Raw genomic sequence first — 17,714 nt, 5'->3', positions numbered from 1 at the left:
AAAACCAATTTGTTCAGACACTCACGAAAACAACAAACCCTAGTCAATAGAGCATTAGAAAAGAAAACGGAGGAAGTAGTAGAAAGTAAACGGTAAGAAATTAAAGAGTAAAACACTTTGTTAATCCACTTTACTACTGCTTCAATCCTCTTATTCCTCCTTCCTGGTTATCAAAAAACCCAAGACGAGGCAGAACCGGAAAAAGTAATATTTCAAAAAAACCCAAGACGAGACAATTAAACTTCTTATATTGCCTTTTTTAACTTTTTAATAATTTTCTTCTTTAAAAAAATCTATTATTTCATGTAAAATATACTGTTCACAATGCGTAAAACTCAGTTGTGATTTTATTGGATCTACCATGGATATATTAAAAGAATTAGGATACAAAATTTTCAAAATAGAGGGATGTAACACGAGGACTTCCCTGGGGGTGACCTATCCTAGTACTACTCTCGGCCAAGCACGCTTAACTACAGAGTTCTGATGGGATCCGATGCGTTAGTGCTGGTATGATCGCATCCGACATTCCTTACACTCTAATAATACCATTCCTCCTTCCGATTTTGGTGCGATAGTGTAAAGCCTTGAAACGGCATAACTTTATGCTCATTTATCCCTTTTACGTGATTCCTGTTTTAATTTTATGTATTTTCCACGGGGAAAAGCGTTGACCAAAAACAACAAGCTGCGCTCGACGATAATATCACAATTAGAGGGCCCGACATGCCTATTGCACTAGGTTGCATGGAACAACGACATCACAACTCGACGTTTTACGGATGCCTCTTTCGAGGCCAAGGCGTAGTGACATGTCAAGGGCAATGGTGTTAAGCCCGTAAAGTCGTGGTTGACAATCGTGATTTACAATATTTACCCTTTAAATATTTTTCATATTTTTATTATTTATTGTGTAATACCTTTTTGATCTTTTCCATAATTATCCTCTTTAAAAAAAATTATTATTTCATATAAAAAACTATCGTTTACAATGCGTAAAACTCATTTAAGAATTTATTAGATCTACCATCGATATATTAAAATAAGTAGCATACAAATTTTGCAAAATAGAGGGATGCAATACGAGGACTTCTTAGGGGGTCACCCAACCGAGTACTACTCTCGCCCAAGCGTGTTTGACTTCGGAGTTCTGATGGGATCCAGTGCGTTATTGCTGGTATGATCACATCCGACATTCCTTGCACGCTAATATTACCTTTCCTCCTTCTGCTTTTGGTGCGAAAGTGTAAAGCCTTGAAACGGCATAACTTTATGCTCATTTATCCCTTTTACGCGATTCTTTTTTTGATTTTATGTATTTTCCGCGGGCAAGAGCGTTGACCAAAAACAACAAGCCGTGCTCAACGATAATATCACAATTAGAGGGCCCGATATGCCTATTACACTAGGCTGCATTGAACGACGAAATCGCAACTCGACATTTTCCTGATGTTACTTTCGAGGCCAAGACATAGTGGCATGTCAAGTGTAACAGTGTTAAGCCTGTAAGGTCATGGTTGGTAATCGTAATCTACAATATTTACCTTTTAAATATTATTCTTATTTTCATAATTTATTTTATATTGCGTTTTTGATATTTTTCATAATTATCTTATTTAAAAAAAAATTATTATTTCATGTAAAACAATATCGTTTATAATGCGTAAAACTCATTTGTGAATTTATTAGATCTACCGTTGATATATTAAAAGAAGTAGGATACAAATTTTGCAAAATAGAGGGATGCAACACGAGGACTTCCTAGGGGGTCATCCATTGTAGTACTACTCTCGCCCAGGCACGCTTAACTACAGAGTTCTGATGGGATTCAGTGCGTTAGTGCTGGTATGATCGCATCCGACATTCCATACACTCTAATAATACCTTTCCTCGTTACGCTTTTGGTGTGAAAGTGTAAATACTTTAAACGACATAACTTTATGCTCATTTTTCCCTTTTACGTGATTCCTCTTTTGATTTTATGTATTTTCCGTGGGCAAGAGCGTTGACAAAAAATAACAAGTCGCGCTCGATGATAATATCACAATTAGAGGGTCCGACATGCTTATTACACTAGGCTGCATGGAACAACAATATCACAACTCGGCGTTCTACTATGTCATGACCCAAGCTCTCCCTCCGTGAACTATCGTGACGACACCTAATCTATACGACTAGGTAAGCCTAACAATTTGCGGAAAAAGGAATTTAAAAGTACAACTAGCCATCCAACAGGTAAATATAGATAAAGTGTTTAAAATGCCGCTCGACATATACATTAATAACACTCTCGACCAATAACAACACTACCAAAACCCGGAGTCTCATGAATCACAAACAAGAGGAAATACATAGTTTTGTAACTCCAGAAGTATAAACAAAAGTAATAACAGAAGGTCTATATCTAAAAGGGAGAATAGAGAGAGACTTCTCAGTCTACGAATGCGGCTGATATACCTTGAAGTCTCTGAAAATTGCCTCGCCTCACTGGTGGAATGGCTGAGCAGAAGAACCTAGATCTGCAGACGAAAAACATATGCAAGAAAGGGCATGAGTACATGAGTACACCATAGCAGTACCCAGTAAGTGCCAAGTCTAAACTCGGTCGGTAGTGACGAGGAATGTCAGGGGTTGGGTTACAACCCTAGCTAGAAATTTAGCTACTCATAGATGAAAAAGATAAAACAATAAAAAATGCGACAGTACAATTAAAATACTAACAGTCGATCTCCTGGGATATCGTCCTGTAGTCCTAAACTAAATATCCAATGTAGAGGGATCGCCCAGGATATCATCCCATAGTCCCAATTATAAATGTGCAGGGGGATCTCCCGGAATCCGATCCCGTATTACGAATCATAAATATGTAGGGAAATCTCCCGGAATATCGATGCCTAGTCCCAAAGTAAACACACAACAGTCTTAAGAAAGAAATCTACAGTTCTATTCATGAATAAATAGGAATTTCTACTCTAAACATGTTGCATAGTGTCACACCTCCTTTTTACTGCCCTGCAATAGGGAGAATAAGAGAGTTTTCCAATTTAAGTGACAATCAAAACGAGATTATTTATTTAAAATCAAAGTCTCCACTTAGGATATTTATGGTGTCCCAAGTCACCGGTTTAAAATCTCTAATCGAGGAAAGTTGACTCTAATTACGGTCTGCGAACACAGAAATCCGGGTAAGAAATTCTATTAACCCGGTAGAAGGTGTTAGGCATTCCCGAGTTCCGTGGTTTTAGTACGGTCGCTTTGATCATACTTGGCTAAATCAAATTGTGTAATTACTAATTTTAGAAACTATATGCATTTGCCGCTTTTAATTAGGAAATTATCTTGAAACGCGTCACGCGTACGTGTACCCGTTTGTTTGGTGCGTCAAAATCATGTCACGCAAACGTGTCCACAAATTAATAACGCTTTATTATTATTAAGAAACTTTGGCCGAAGTTGCGCGAACGCATACTCCGGTTTTATTTTTAGAAATCGTAATCATGTCATGCGAACATGTCCACAACCACGATAGTATATTAAACGTGCCTAAAGAAAACTATGAACATTTGTCATTTTTATATCTAAATTAATACGAGGGCCATATATGATTAAATGTGGATAGCATGCCTCGGACTAAATTTAATTCAGAGGCCTATTTAAACAAATTTTATTATTAAGAAAGTTTGACCGAAGTTGCGTGAACGCATACTCCGAATTGGTTCTTAGAATCATGATTATGTCACACGAACGTGTACACAATCACAATAGTATTTTAAACGCGCCTAAAAGCTTCTCTACGAATGTTCATTCTAATATCTAATTAAAGTATTTGTGAGGGCCATAGGTGATTTGGTTAAATGGCACACCTCAATCTATCTGAGAGTCATATTTAAACTAGGCCTAAGGATGTTGCATTTGCACAATTTGAATTCAATAGGGTCATTTGTTGTGAGCACAATTGGGCCAAGGGTTGCTTCAGAGAAATGGACCGGCGTACAAGTTCCTTGAGCTATTAAAGTCAGGCAACCAAATTTACTGAAAAATGACAAGAGAATTGGGCCTTGGAGGCGAATCCAGAATGGAAAAGAAGGGGCCTGAGATACACGAGCCTGATTTGGGCCAGGCAGTCTCACTTGGGCCATTTAGTAGGCCTGGCCGTTTAAGGGATGTGGTTCAGCATTTTTGTTCTGCAACCCTTCAAGCATCTGTTACACTTTGAGTAACCCACAACACTAATCTACACTAAACTAAAACAATCTCATTAAATCAAATAAGATATATTCACCATTTAATTTAAATCCAAACTGCAGAACATTAGAACACTATACGGTCAACGAATCCTCAAGCCACATGCATTTAAAAGTCGAAATTGCTAATGGCTGATGTTGAACTCATACATATAGCGATTCTAACAATGGAGTACTTCAGACATTTAAACTAATTATTACAATGCAACAGTAATTTCTAAATTCATTCAGATACTAAAACAAAAATTCAAAACAGCAAAGTCATGATAAGAGTTAATCTCAGAGTGAACATCACTACTAACTTGAACAAATTCAAACAAAACCCAACAGGGAAGGTTATTCATCTAAATTAAACCCATATTATAACAGTCCAAACCCCAAACACTCAACAGAAAGAGTTTAACCAAGCTAAAACCAAAATGACAAACGAAAGTCCAAATACAACACTAAGATGAATTATACTGTCAATGGCATGAATAAATACAGTGAATCATGCAGTAAAACATAATTTAAGGAAAAACAAGGATAGGTTCTAAATAACATAAGTTGATACTCAGCCAAACTAAGGTTTACATCTCCAACATATTTCAAATTTGAGCTTCACATATCAATAAGATCCAAAGAGGTACCTGGAAATAAAGATAAAGCAAAAGGATGAGGATTTCAGCAACATCAGTAGTTCAGTAAATCAACATAGCCATGTTTAGCCTCCTTAAACCATTTTTAAACCCAGAACACTCAGAAATATTTTGAAACTCTTAAACTATTGCTAACAATAAAACCCAAAGGCCAATTCCTGACAATTTTCGACCAAAAGGATGCAGAAAAAATTTTGTTTTTCAAGTTATGAATGGTTGCCCAAGAATGAAAGAAGAGGGCTCTTATATAGGACCTCCTAAGGCAGCCCTAGCTTAGTTAGCTAATTCCCCTTTTACCCCTTCATTTCTTTGTCATTTTACCCTTTTTACCATTTCAAAACATCTGAAACCTCCCTTCTCTTAACAAACCAGCCCAACCTTATCCTCTAGAAGCTTCTATACTAACAGAAAATATTCCCTTAGCTTTAAATACCCAAAATAGCCCTTTACACCCCTATTTTTACATTCAAAAAATCACTCCTGGGTCAAATTAACCCAAGACCCAAACCCAACCCATAGGGTTGTGTACTAACAGCCCAAACTGAATCTCAAACCTTAAAGGAATGAATTCAATCGAAAATTTAAGCAAATAACCCCTGAATTTTTAAAAAAATGAAATTTAAAAGAAACTCGGAAAACAATAGTTCATTAACAAATGCACTTAAACTAATTGAGACTATCATTAGCAAAAAACAGTCAATGAATGAACTTATTTCAACCTTTGAAGCAATTAAATCAACCATTTAAACAGGGAATCAAAATAAAATAAACCTTAATTGAAAAACTGAAAACCTAATGACCTAATGGAAAGCTCATGATTTTAAACCTAAAATAACTAACTAACAACGACGATTAAACACCAGGGAAGGACAACAAAATCTAACAACCTAAAACTAAAACTAACTAACCCTTTTCATTTTTCGGTCAAAAGAAATAGAAAAAGTAGAAGAAATCGAAGATAAAAAGAAGCTAAAGAAGGGCAGGATGATGAGAAGATAGAAGAAGGGAAGAGGAATGAGTACATACTGCAATGACTGTCCAGTTGTTCCGGCTAGACCCATTTTTCCGATTTAAATCCAAAAAGAGGTGTAAAATGACTGTTCTCCTTGAGAACAGACAAGTGACACCCATTTTCGGCTCAAATTGCCTTGGAAGCCCATGCATGTCCACCCAGATTTGACATTTGTGAAGTTTGAGAGGGATTTGAGGGGACTAATTTCGGGATTTGGGAAGAAAAATAAGCGGTGAGTATTTGGTGTAATTTAGGTGAATTAGGGTTTGAGGTCCGACTTTATATCTAAGATTTGACAAGATTGAGAGGGATTCGAGGGGAACTATTTTGGGATTTAGCAAGAGGAGGGCGAGGAGATCGTGTGGTGTTATTTTGTGGGGAATCAGAGTTGGTTATGGCATCGTCGCCGGCAGAGGGTGTCACACCTCCTTTTTCCGCACCCGCGAGGGGCGAAGGAGTTTTTCCAATTAAAGGACAATCGAAACGGAATTTGTTTATTTATTTCAGAGTCGCCACTTGGGAGATTTAGGGTGTCCCAAGTCACCAATTTAATCCCGAATCGAGGAAAAGAATGACTCTGTATTACAGTCCGCGAACCAGAAATCCGGATAAGGAATTTTGTTAACCCGGGAGAAGGTGTTAGGCATTCCCGAGTTCCGTGGTTCTAGCACGGTCGCTCAACTGTCATATTCGGCTTGTTTATATGATTTTATACAATTATGCGCTCATGTGCAAGTTTTAACTCTTTACCACTTTTATTATATTTTTAAAGGAGTGTGAACATCATTTAAAACATGTCTTTGGATTGCATCACATGAAATGTATCCGCAATCCGGAACACATTTTCATTCAATATTTTGGGATTTGGATTTGGGTCGCATGAAATGCGCACCCGAGTTTAAGAAGGTAAGATTAATTAAATCGCGCCTAAAGAGTCTAACGCGTTATTGGCTTTGGGGAAGGCAGTGAAATTCACTAAACAGTCCATCCCAAATTCTAACTATTTATTATGACCAACTATTGAGGGCCCCGCAATTTGCATTTTTTTATTGGGCGAGGCTCGACTCATTATTTTTTAAAAGGATAATCTTAGAATGACTACATTTTCTATTTTTCGTTTTCTAAAATAAATGAAGATAAAGTCCTACTTTATTTACATACTTTCAAGTTATTATAGTTAAGTTTCGAAAGTGAGTTGTTTAAATAGTTTACATGGTAACGCAAGGAACATTATACATACAGACAGTAAAAGAAAGAAAAGACTACATTAAATTATAACTTCAAATCTTTCTCATTTTTTGCATTCATGCTTCGAGTGGCTTACAAGATTGAACCAGTGTATCAGTTTGTGTACCTGGTGTTTGGAAAGCAAGGAAAGAAGATGAAGATTAGTAGAAGCAGCAGTAGTGTAAATACACAGCAACAACAGCAACCCAACAGCAACAAATTCGAACCAGATTCAAGGCCCAGAAAACTTTGAAGAAAAACCGAACAACTCAATAGAACAAACCCAAAGTTTGTAAACAAACTAAACAGCAACAACCCACGCGTTTATTAAAACCCGAAACTAAACTCGTTTCTCCCTTTGTTTTTGTTTTCTCTTTTTAAACTCTATCACATTCTCTTCAGATTTTCAGAATGTGTTCCTCTCTCAAAATAATCCTCAAAAATCTTTCAAGTTTAAGTCCTCCCCTCTCAAGTCTTAAAGCCCTCAAGTGTAAAAGTTCTGTTTTGTAAAAGTCCCCTTTTTTTTCGTTCCAGTCCCTAAAAAAACTCTCCCTAAGAATGTGTCAAATGACTCTATTTATAACAATACTCTTGTCTTGAATCCCCAACCCGAAATATTTCCCAATGGCATGCTTTGTCCCCACTAATTAATGTTTTCTTTATTTTAAACCTTGTCCCCCATGCCTACATGCTTTTGTCCCCCACTACATTAAATAAATATATCAACCCAACCCATTACATCTTGTCCCCCATGCCTAACATAAACAATTACAATATTCTCCCCCACTACATTATGTCTTGTCCCCCATTATATTAAACAATTATTACTAATCCCACCCCATTACATCTTGTCCCCCATGCTTAACATAAAGAATTATTCAAAATGTTCAATTACCAAACTACCCCTCCGACCTTATTGCAATTACCATTTTACCCCTGAATGTAATGCAATTTACCAAACTACCCCATCAGCTATAACCAATTCACCTAATCAATCTCAACCAAAATATAGCAAATATGACCAAATTCTAAACAAATTCAACAACAAATCATATGAACACAGATGAATCATACAACTTCAAATTAATGGAAATAAATTAACCATATTGGGAACCAATCCTGGTTAACTTGGACAAAAAATGGATGAGGAAGGAAACAACAATATTAACAATACAATACATGATTCAAACTAAATCAACAAATCAAAAACCAAAACATAAACTCAAATTAAATCACTAGATTAAAAACGAACTTCAAACAAAGATGAACATGAATTAAATCTATTTTAAACAACAAAACATGACGGATTCAAACGATTTAACCAACATTAACAATTTCTGAAAAAATACATAACACATGAAGCAAACTGAAGAAATAATTAATTAACTTCTATTTGAATCTAACAAACATTAAACTACCAATTTCACATGAACAAACCGAAAAATTAACAAAACAATGAACACGAACAAAACAAACATTTACCGATTTTAGATTTGAGTATATCAAAACAAAATACGGACAAAAGTGAAACTCGAACCCACTAACCGGATCGAAACGACGATCGAAGAAGATGGTCGTTTGGCGTCGTTTGAAGACGACGCAGCAGTTACAGTAGCAGCTCATCATCAACGCTGCAGTTACAGGAGCAGCAACAGCAACGAGCTTCCCTCGAATGCTGACGAAGCTGGAAGAAGAAGGAACATCGAGGAAGAAGAATCAGACGCCCTGGACGTAGCAGCCATGGCGAAGTGGTCGTCCATGGCGCAACTGATCGTTTGGAACAAGGCGACGATGGTCGTTTGGAGCTGGGGGTTCATGGTGCGACGAAGAAGACGATGGTGGAGTGAACGACGGGAAGTAGATGCTCGACGAGCAGAAATGCAACAACACTGTTTCTCGTCAATGGCGGACGGTGGAGGGGTCGTTTGAGAAGGTGAAGCAGCCGCGATGGCGAAGCTGGAAGGAGGGCAGTCATGGAGGTTTCATTTGAAGCCAAGGTTTGGAGGAGTAGAAGAAGAAGAAAATGCAGCAAAGGGGGTGGTCGTTTGGACGGTGGAGCTTGTGTGTGTGTCGACGAAGAAGACGCGGAGGGCTGCCATGGATGAGCTTGGAGACTGTGTGTGGTTGAAGATTATAGAGGGGGAAGCCATGGTCGTTTGGACGAAGCTGCAAGGGGCAGCCATGGGAGGTGGATGGTTTTGAGAGAAAGAGGAGAAGAAGAAGAAGGGGGGGGGGGCGGGTAGCTTTAGCATTTTTAGGGTTTTCTTGGTATTTTTTTGTTTTGTTTTGTTTTATGAAAAAATAAAAGAAAAAGGGGGTTTGGGTCTTTTGGGTTATGGACTGGGTCGACCCAGTTCGAAATGGACTGGGTCGTTTGGGAAGATTGGGTATTTTTTGGGCTTATGGCTTGAATTTGAAGAAGAGCCCCATTCCGATTTTCTTTGTATTTTTGCTCTCTTTTCTTCTTTTATTTTCCTAAAACTAAATTCTAAAAATCCTTAAATTATCATATAGAACTAAATTAAATTATGAAAGTGCAAATTAACTCCCAATAACAATTAACACACAATTAAGTAATAATTAAGCATGAAATTGTACAATTGGACATTAAATGCTAAAAATGCAAAAGATGCCTATTTTTGTGATTTTCATTTTTTGTAAAACAAACTTAATTACTAACAATTGTAGGATTAAATCCTAAATGCAAATGCGACATATTTTTGTATTTTTTATTAATTTAACAAATAAACATGCGCAGACAAATGCGAATAATTATCCAAAAAATACCACAAAATTCAAAAAATTGCACACCAAGGAAAATTATTTTATTTTGAATTTTTTGGGAGTAATTCCTTCATAGGGCAAAAATCACGTGCTTACAGCTGCCCCTCTTTGCCCGAAGACACGAAGGGTTTTCGTGCAAAGATAAAGTGAGCGATTTTTGCCCATCCGAGTACTTCGTGTGAAGCATTTTTTTTTCTGAAAGATTTGACCGAACCTTAGTTCCGGACCGTTAGATTGTGGGAATCCAACGGTTGAGATGCAAGGCCACAAAACACAGGATCATTTTGGTCAATACGGGACTAGACCGGGTGGGGATTGGGTTTGAGCCTGGTTTGGATGGGTTGGGGCAGAGATTTGGCCCAAATTCAAAGCTTAAATTTAACCCTTTTTCACAATTCCTTTTTCTTTTGTTTTCTTTGTATGTTTTTCTTTTTTGATAATTAATTAAAATCCTAAATTAAATCCTACATTGATCTAATTTATAAAATTAAACTAATTATTTATTGCAAAATTTATTAAAATTACTTCATCCTAAATTAAAAGAGAAAACTCAATAATCTAAAAATTAAAGAGTAAAAAATGTAAAATGAGCTATTTTTGTAATTTTTATTTTTAATAAAACAAATAATTTACTAATTAATCCTTAAAATATTAAAATAAAACCTAAATACAATGCATGATATTTTTGGCATTCTTATGATTTTAACAAAAATAAACATGCACAGAAATGCAAACAATGAGCACAAATTCCCACAGAATCCTATAAATATTGTAAAAATGGAAATAATTGTTTTTCTTGTATTTTATGGGAGTAATTCCTATAGGGCAAAAATGACGTGCTCACAACTGACCCTCTTTGGTCGGAAACATGAAGAGTTTTCGTGCAAAGATAAAGTGAGCGGATACTAGCGATTTTTGCCCGTATGAATACTCCGTGGGAAGCATTTTTGAAAGATTTGACCACACCCTGCCTCCGAGGTTTCCTACATATCCTTGGATATAAAGGAATCATGTCACTGTAGTTCGGGAAGTTTCGATAGCTGGGGACTACCAGGAAGCTATGATGTCACTGTTGCTTCCGCTACTACTGCTTGCTGAACTCCTTATTACACCGAGATAAAATAAAAGGAGCTAGACTAAACTACGATCTGTGAATTACAAGAATCCTATCTACGTATCTTCAAACTTTATCTTGCAGGTTCTGTTGCTCTGTTGACTTGTGCTCTCCAGGCGAGCTTCCTTTGTTGCTGACTCGGATTGCATTCTGAAGTGAATTCCCTTGTTGCCATAACTTGAACTGTTTTCCTTTGAAACTTGAATTTCTTTTCCATTGTTCTCTAGGTGGGCACCTGATTGCCCGTATTTGAACTGCATCCCCTTGTTCTCCAGTCGAGGTACCTGATTGCCAAAGCGTCAACTGTATTCCCTTGCTTTCCAGGTGGGTGCCTGATTACCAAAACCTCAACTATATTCCCTTGATCTCTAGGTGGGCACCTGATTGCAAAAACTTCAACTGTATTCCCTTGTTTTCCAGGTGGGTGCCTGATTACCAAAACTTCAAATGTATTCCCTTGCTCTCCAGGTGGGCGCCCGATTACCAAAACTTCAGTTGTATTCCCTTGCTCTCCAGGTTGGCGCCTAATTATCAAAACTTCAACTGTATTCCTTTGCTCTCCAGGTAGGCGCTTGATTGCCAAAACTTGAACTGTATTCCCTTGCTCTCCAGGTGGGCGCCTGACTATCAAAACTTCAACTGTATTCCTCGAAACTTGCACTGCTTTTCCCATGAAACTTGACTTGTTTCCCTTGTTCTACAGGCGGGCTCCTGATTCCAACACCTACACTGCTTTTCTTTGAAACTTGACTTTGTCTCCCTTGTTCTCCAAGCGGGCTCCTAATTGCTAAACTTGAACCGCTTTTCCTTGAAACCTGAGCTGCTTCCCCTTGTTCTTCAGGTGGACGCCTGACTGTTGAGACTTGAACTGCTTTTCCTTGAAGCTTGAGCTGCTTTTCTTCAAAACTTGACTCGTTTCCTTTGTTCTCTAGGCGGGTTCCTGATTGCTGAACTTGAACCATCTTCCTTTGAATGTTGCTGCTTTCCCTTTGTTCTCCAGGTGGGCGCCTGATTGCTGAACTTGAACTGCTTTTCCTTGGACTATCTTCCCTTGTTCTCCAGGTGGGTGCCTAATTACCGAACCTGAATTGTCCTTTTCTTGAAACTACCTTTCTTTGAACTGTCTTCCCTTGTTTCTCCAGGTAGGTGCCTGATTGCTGAACCTGAATTGTCCTATTATTGAAACTGTTATCTTTTTGATCTGTCTTCCCTTGTTTCTCTAGGCGGGTGCCTAATTGTTTGAGCTTTAACTGTCTTCTATTCTTGAAACTCGTGTTGTCTTCCCTAGTTCTTTAGGTTTGCACCTGATTTCAATAAAAACAGACAAAACAAAAGAAATTTTTCTGCCCCAGTTTGATATTGGGAATATCTGTGATTGTTAACCAATTCTTGTTATCAAAATAAATTTTAAATTAAATTCCTTTATCCTAAAAATTTCAAACCAAGCCTCATTTCAACAGTAAAAACTTAAATGCCAAACTACACTTCCCAAAAGTAGACCTCTCATCAGACCTTGTCATTTGCAAGGGCCTCAAGGCTTACTAAATCCTGTTATCCAAGAGGGTACTGGAACTTATTGTTGAGCCTATCTGGCACGTTCTTTCCTTACGGAGGGTTTCTCTAAAACAAATGAAATTTTCCGCCCCTCTTTCAATCAAAGAAAAATATTGTCAGTTTGAAAATGTGGTGGTTAGTTTGCGGAATTGTTGCTGAGGATGACCCTTTCATTGTCGTGCTTTGCTTTGACTGGTTGCCTTGAACTGGCCAAGAATTATTTACCTTTATGTCTGAATTTCAATTACAGGACCCTGAATGACCTGAATGCTCTACACTCAACCTATCGTTCAATATTTTTGTCCTTCCAATTTGAACCTCTGTATCTTCCCCAAAATTAACAAACCACTCGACCGCTTGAACTTTCATTAACACCATACTTTTCATTTTGCATCATGCTATTTCTGGTATGTTGTGGCCGCACTTTGCTTTGTGCAATTTGGAAGTTAGTATAAGCTTTGCAATCCTTTCTTTTACTTAGCAAAGCCAATATTGGAAAAGCCTTGGAGGAGTAGACCCAAAAAGAAATGAAATGCAATGACCCCGAGAGTTATGAATAGAGAAGAAAAATCAAAATAGAAGGACTATTTGAAGAACAAAAGGAAAAAGGACTTATCTGAGTGAGGTTGCCGGCATCAATGATCATGACATACATTTTGGATTAATTAGCTTAGTCCATTCAGTCAATCCTCTTTTAGTCTTCACACTTTATGCCTGGGGTTCCCATAATCCGATTCCTTTGTAAATTTAACAACCTTATTCAGATTGCGGTGCCCTAAAGGGATTTCACCAGCAAACCTCTCTCATTTATTCATCTCTCAACTCACCGTCGCCTTACGGTGCCCATGAGTGTTTTACCAATAAGACTCTCTCATTTTTAATTTCTCTCAGCTTTCCATCGCCTTATGGTGCCCGTGAAGGTTTTCACCAGTAAGACTCTTTCATTTTTCATTTTTCTTGCTCAGAACGGAGTGTTGCCCCTAGTATGTATCACACCTCTACTTGCTTGACTTGGCATCTCTCGAAGACTGATCGGAAGGTCTTTCTCTCGTTTCCCTTTCTTTTCCTTTTTTCTTTCTTTTCTCTCCTTTTTTTTCACTTTTTCTTCTCTTTCTTCTCTTCTCCTTTCTTTCTTCTTTTTTTACTTTTTTTTTCATTCTTTCTTTCTCTTTTCTCTTCTCTTTTTCTCCTTTTTTCTTTACTTAATTTTTGCATTCTTGTTTCTAAATTTTGTTACTGATTCCAAAATAGGGGTATGAAAGGAAATAAAGAAAGCTCAAATGGGTATAAAAGGATAAAGTGTCTAGATAGCAGAATAAAATGCCTTCGTCATTCCAATCTTCAAAATATGCCAAGTAGAAACAACAATTTAGACAAACCAAAGAAATCATACATAATATCTTTTGACTGTACCAGAATTGATAGCCATATCTACACATTTGCCTTATATATATGTTAAATACAAAGCACCATAGGACAACACTCTAGTTACGATGAACGACCCTTACCAATTTGGGTCGAACTTGCCTTTTGCTTCAGCCTGATGTGGAAGGATGTGTTTCAATACTTGCTGACCCACTTCAAATTTCCGGGGACGCACCTTCTGGTTGTATGCTCTTGCCATTCTCTTTTGATACAACTGGGCATGACACACTGCTGCCAATCGTTTCTCATTAATCAAACTCAATTGCTCCAGATGAGTTTTGACCCACTCATCATCATCAATTTCGGCCTCAACAACAATCTGAAGGGATGAGATTTCAACTTTTGCAGGTATCATTGCTTCCGTGCCATATACCAACAAATAAGGAGTTACACCTACTGAAGTGCGAACAGTAGTGCGATAACCCAACAGAGCAAAGGGCAACTTCTCATGCCATTGCCTGGAACCTTGCACCATTTTCTAAAGTATCTTCTTTATGTTCTTGTTGGTTGCCTCGACTGCTCCATTCGCCTTGGGGCGGTATGGGGTGGAATTGCGATACGTAATCTTAAACTGTTGACATACCTCTTTTGTTAGATTACTGTTAAGATTAGCACCATTATCTGGGATGATCACCTTTGGGATCCCGAACCAACAAATGATATTTGAATGAACAAAATCGGCCACTACTTTCTTGGTCACAGACTTGAAAGTATTAGCTTCAACCCACTTAGTGAAATAGTCAATGGCCACCAGAATGAACATGTGCCCATTGGATGTTGCTGGCTCAATTGGTCCAATGACATCCATACCCCAAGCAACAAAGGGCCATTGTGCGGACATTGTGTGCAATTCAGATGGTAGAGAATGAATCAAATCTCCATGCACTTGGCATTGATGACACTTGCACACAAAATTGATGCAATCTCACTCCATGGTGAGCCAATAATAACCTTCTCGGAGAATTTTCTTTGCCAGAACATACCCACTCATATGCGGTCCGCAGACTCCAAAATGCACTTCGGTCGTGATAGTCATGGCTTGTCTAGCATCGATGCACCTCAACAATCCGAGATCTGGAGTTCTTTCGTACAAAACTCCTCCACTGAAGAAAAATCCGCTTGCCAAACGTAGGATTGTTCTCTTTTGATTCCCTGTGGCTTGTATCGGATATACCCCCGACCTGATGTACTCCCTGATATCATGGAACAAGGTTCACCGTCAAGTTCTTCTTCCACCATGTTTCAATAAGCATGCTGATCACGGACCTGAATATGCAAAGGGTCAACATAAGCCTTATCTGGATGATGTAACATCCACGCCAGAGTAGCCAAAGTGTCAGCAACCTCATTGTGGATCCTAGGGATATGCCTAAACTTCACTGATTAAACCGCTGACAAAGATCTTGCGGACATTGTCGATATGGTATGAGTTTCAAATCTCGGATCTCCCATTCTCCCTGGATATGGTGCACCAACAAATCTGAATCCCCCAACACCAACACTTCATGGACTCCTATGTCCACGACTAACCTTAAACCCAAAATACACGCTTCATACTCAGCCATGTTGTTGGGGCAATAAAAATGAAGCTGAGTTGTGACAAGGTAGTGGTGCCCTGTTTTAGAAATAAGTACAACTCCTATTCCAATGCCTTTCATGTTAGCGACCCCATCAAAGAAAAGTTTCCAATCGGGCATTTCATCCTTCTCGACCTCATCAATATGCATTACCTTTTCATCAGGAAAGAAGTCTTCAAAGGTTCATATTCCTCATCTACTAGGTTCTCGGCCAAGTTATCGGCCAAAGCTTGGGCTTTCATAGTCGTCCGAGTCACATATACGATATCAAACTTTGTGGGCAATATCTGCCATTTTGCGAGCCTTCTTGTGGGCATGGGCTTCTGAAAGATATACTTTAGAGGATCCAGGTGAGAAATAAGGTAAGTAGTGTAGGATGACAAATAATGCTTCAGCTTCTGTGCTACCCAAGTCAGGGCGCAACATGTCCTTTCAAGGAGAGTATACTTTTTTTTTGGTAATTACGTTTTCCATTAATCACCAAAGAGAACATTACAAAGTAGTAGAACCATTCTCGGCTGACTTAGTCTATACAAGTTTCTATTCTATCCTACCTTATAAGCAGTACATAAGACATTAATCAAATGTCTGGCTAGTTAGTACATTGTTTTCAATACATAAGCATCTGCATCTTCTCCCTCATTCCTCCTTTAGCTCTTATGTTGCAAACACATGCTATTTCCCTTGCCACTTGTTCTGCAGTCTTCATTGTCTCTCCAAAAATTCTGTTGTTTCTCTCCATCCATATCCCATGTATATGCTCGGAGTATACCATTTTCACAACTTTTGCTTTGCATGATCTCCCTTTGGCTTGCTTTATTATCCATGCCATCTTCTGTGTGTATGACAGTGATGGACTCACATTGATTTGAATCCATTGCATAAGCCTTCCCTATACTATGTTAGTGAATTTGCATTCACCAAACAAATGTGCATGTGATTCAACTATTTCATTACACAAGCAACAACTTGTGTTTGCTTGGACTCCCCAGTTAGCAAGCCTATCTGTTGTCATTAGCCTCCCATAGCATTGCATCCACATAGTGAATATTGCCTTGGGCCTAGCTTCATTGTGAAACATCAAGGTTCTCCATGCCACCTTGTTGTAGCTTCCCAAAATGCCCAAATAAATTTGCTTGGTTGTGGTCCTTCTGTATTGCGCTGTGGGCAGTTGCTGGATTACTCCTCTTGCTTCCATAATTCTTTCTCACCATCCAACTTGCTTGTTGGGGTATATTCATCTCCACTATACTTTGCCCCTTTATGTAATAAGTATGAATCCACTTTATCCACATCTTGTCTTTCTTCTGTGCTAAGTCCCAGTATACACTTGTTATAGCTGCTTTATTCCAAATTCTGATATTCAATAGATTGTACCCTCCAACAGATTTAGGCAAGCACATTCTGTCCCAGGCTATCAATGCTCTCTTTGTGATTGTATTGGATCCTGACCTTATATAGCTTCTGCAATAAGCCTCTATCAATTTTATCACTTTAGCTGGTAGTATGAAAATTTGGGCCCAATAGGATTGGATACCAAATATCACTGTTTGGACTAACTGAACCCTTCCGGCATAAGATAGTTTCCTGGCTGTCCATGAAGAAATCCTTGCTACTATTCTATCAATCAATGGTTGCCATTGCATAGCTGACAGCTTCTTTGTGTCCAATGGTATGCCCAAGTATTTGAAAGGCAATTCTCCAAGAGTATATCCGGTGTTCTGTAGTATTTCCTGCCTTGTTGCTTGATCAACTCCTCCAAAGTAGATTGCACTCTTATTGCGATTAGCTATCAGTCCAGATGTAGCAGAAAATTTCATGAAACAATCATGCATTGTGGAGACAGACTTGCTATTTCCCCTGGCAAATAGCAGCAAGTCATCTGCAAAGCTGAGATGAGTTATGTCTAATTTCCCACATCTTGGATGAAATATGAACTCCTGAGCATTTTTCAGTCCTTTGAGCAGCCTGCTTAGATATTCCATCACTATAGCAAACAGAAATGGTGATATAGGGTCACCTTGTCTGAGTCCCTTAGCAGCATCAAAAGGTTTTGTCAGCTCCCCATTTATCATAATTGAGTAACTGACTGTTGATATACAAGCTTTCACCCAATTACAGAACTTTGTGGGAAAACAC

At 38.2% G+C, this 17,714-nt stretch overlaps 3 non-coding genes across 3 annotated transcripts; all 3 read right to left on the bottom strand.

Moving 5' to 3' along the window:
* Positions 1–405: 405 nt before the first annotated feature.
* LOC142171220 (5S ribosomal RNA) lies at positions 406–524 on the bottom strand. The gene has a single exon (XR_012700833.1). It is a non-coding gene; the product is annotated as a 5S ribosomal RNA (ribosomal RNA).
* Positions 525–1,072: 548 nt separating this feature from the next.
* LOC142171197 (5S ribosomal RNA) lies at positions 1,073–1,191 on the bottom strand. Its single transcript, XR_012700810.1, has one exon. It is a non-coding gene; the product is annotated as a 5S ribosomal RNA (ribosomal RNA).
* A 549-nt stretch (positions 1,192–1,740) lies between these two features.
* On the bottom strand, positions 1,741–1,859 carry LOC142171185 (5S ribosomal RNA). The gene has a single exon (XR_012700798.1). It is a non-coding gene; the product is annotated as a 5S ribosomal RNA (ribosomal RNA).
* Between the last annotated feature and the right edge of the window lie 15,855 nt (positions 1,860–17,714).

This window comes from Nicotiana tabacum, chromosome 16 (assembly GCF_000715075.1).
Source record: "Nicotiana tabacum cultivar K326 chromosome 16, ASM71507v2, whole genome shotgun sequence".
NCBI classification, from domain to species: Eukaryota; Viridiplantae; Streptophyta; class Magnoliopsida; order Solanales; family Solanaceae; genus Nicotiana; species Nicotiana tabacum.
The sequence above is the reverse complement of the archived record's forward strand: the minus strand, read 5'-3'. Positions and strand labels throughout refer to the sequence as shown.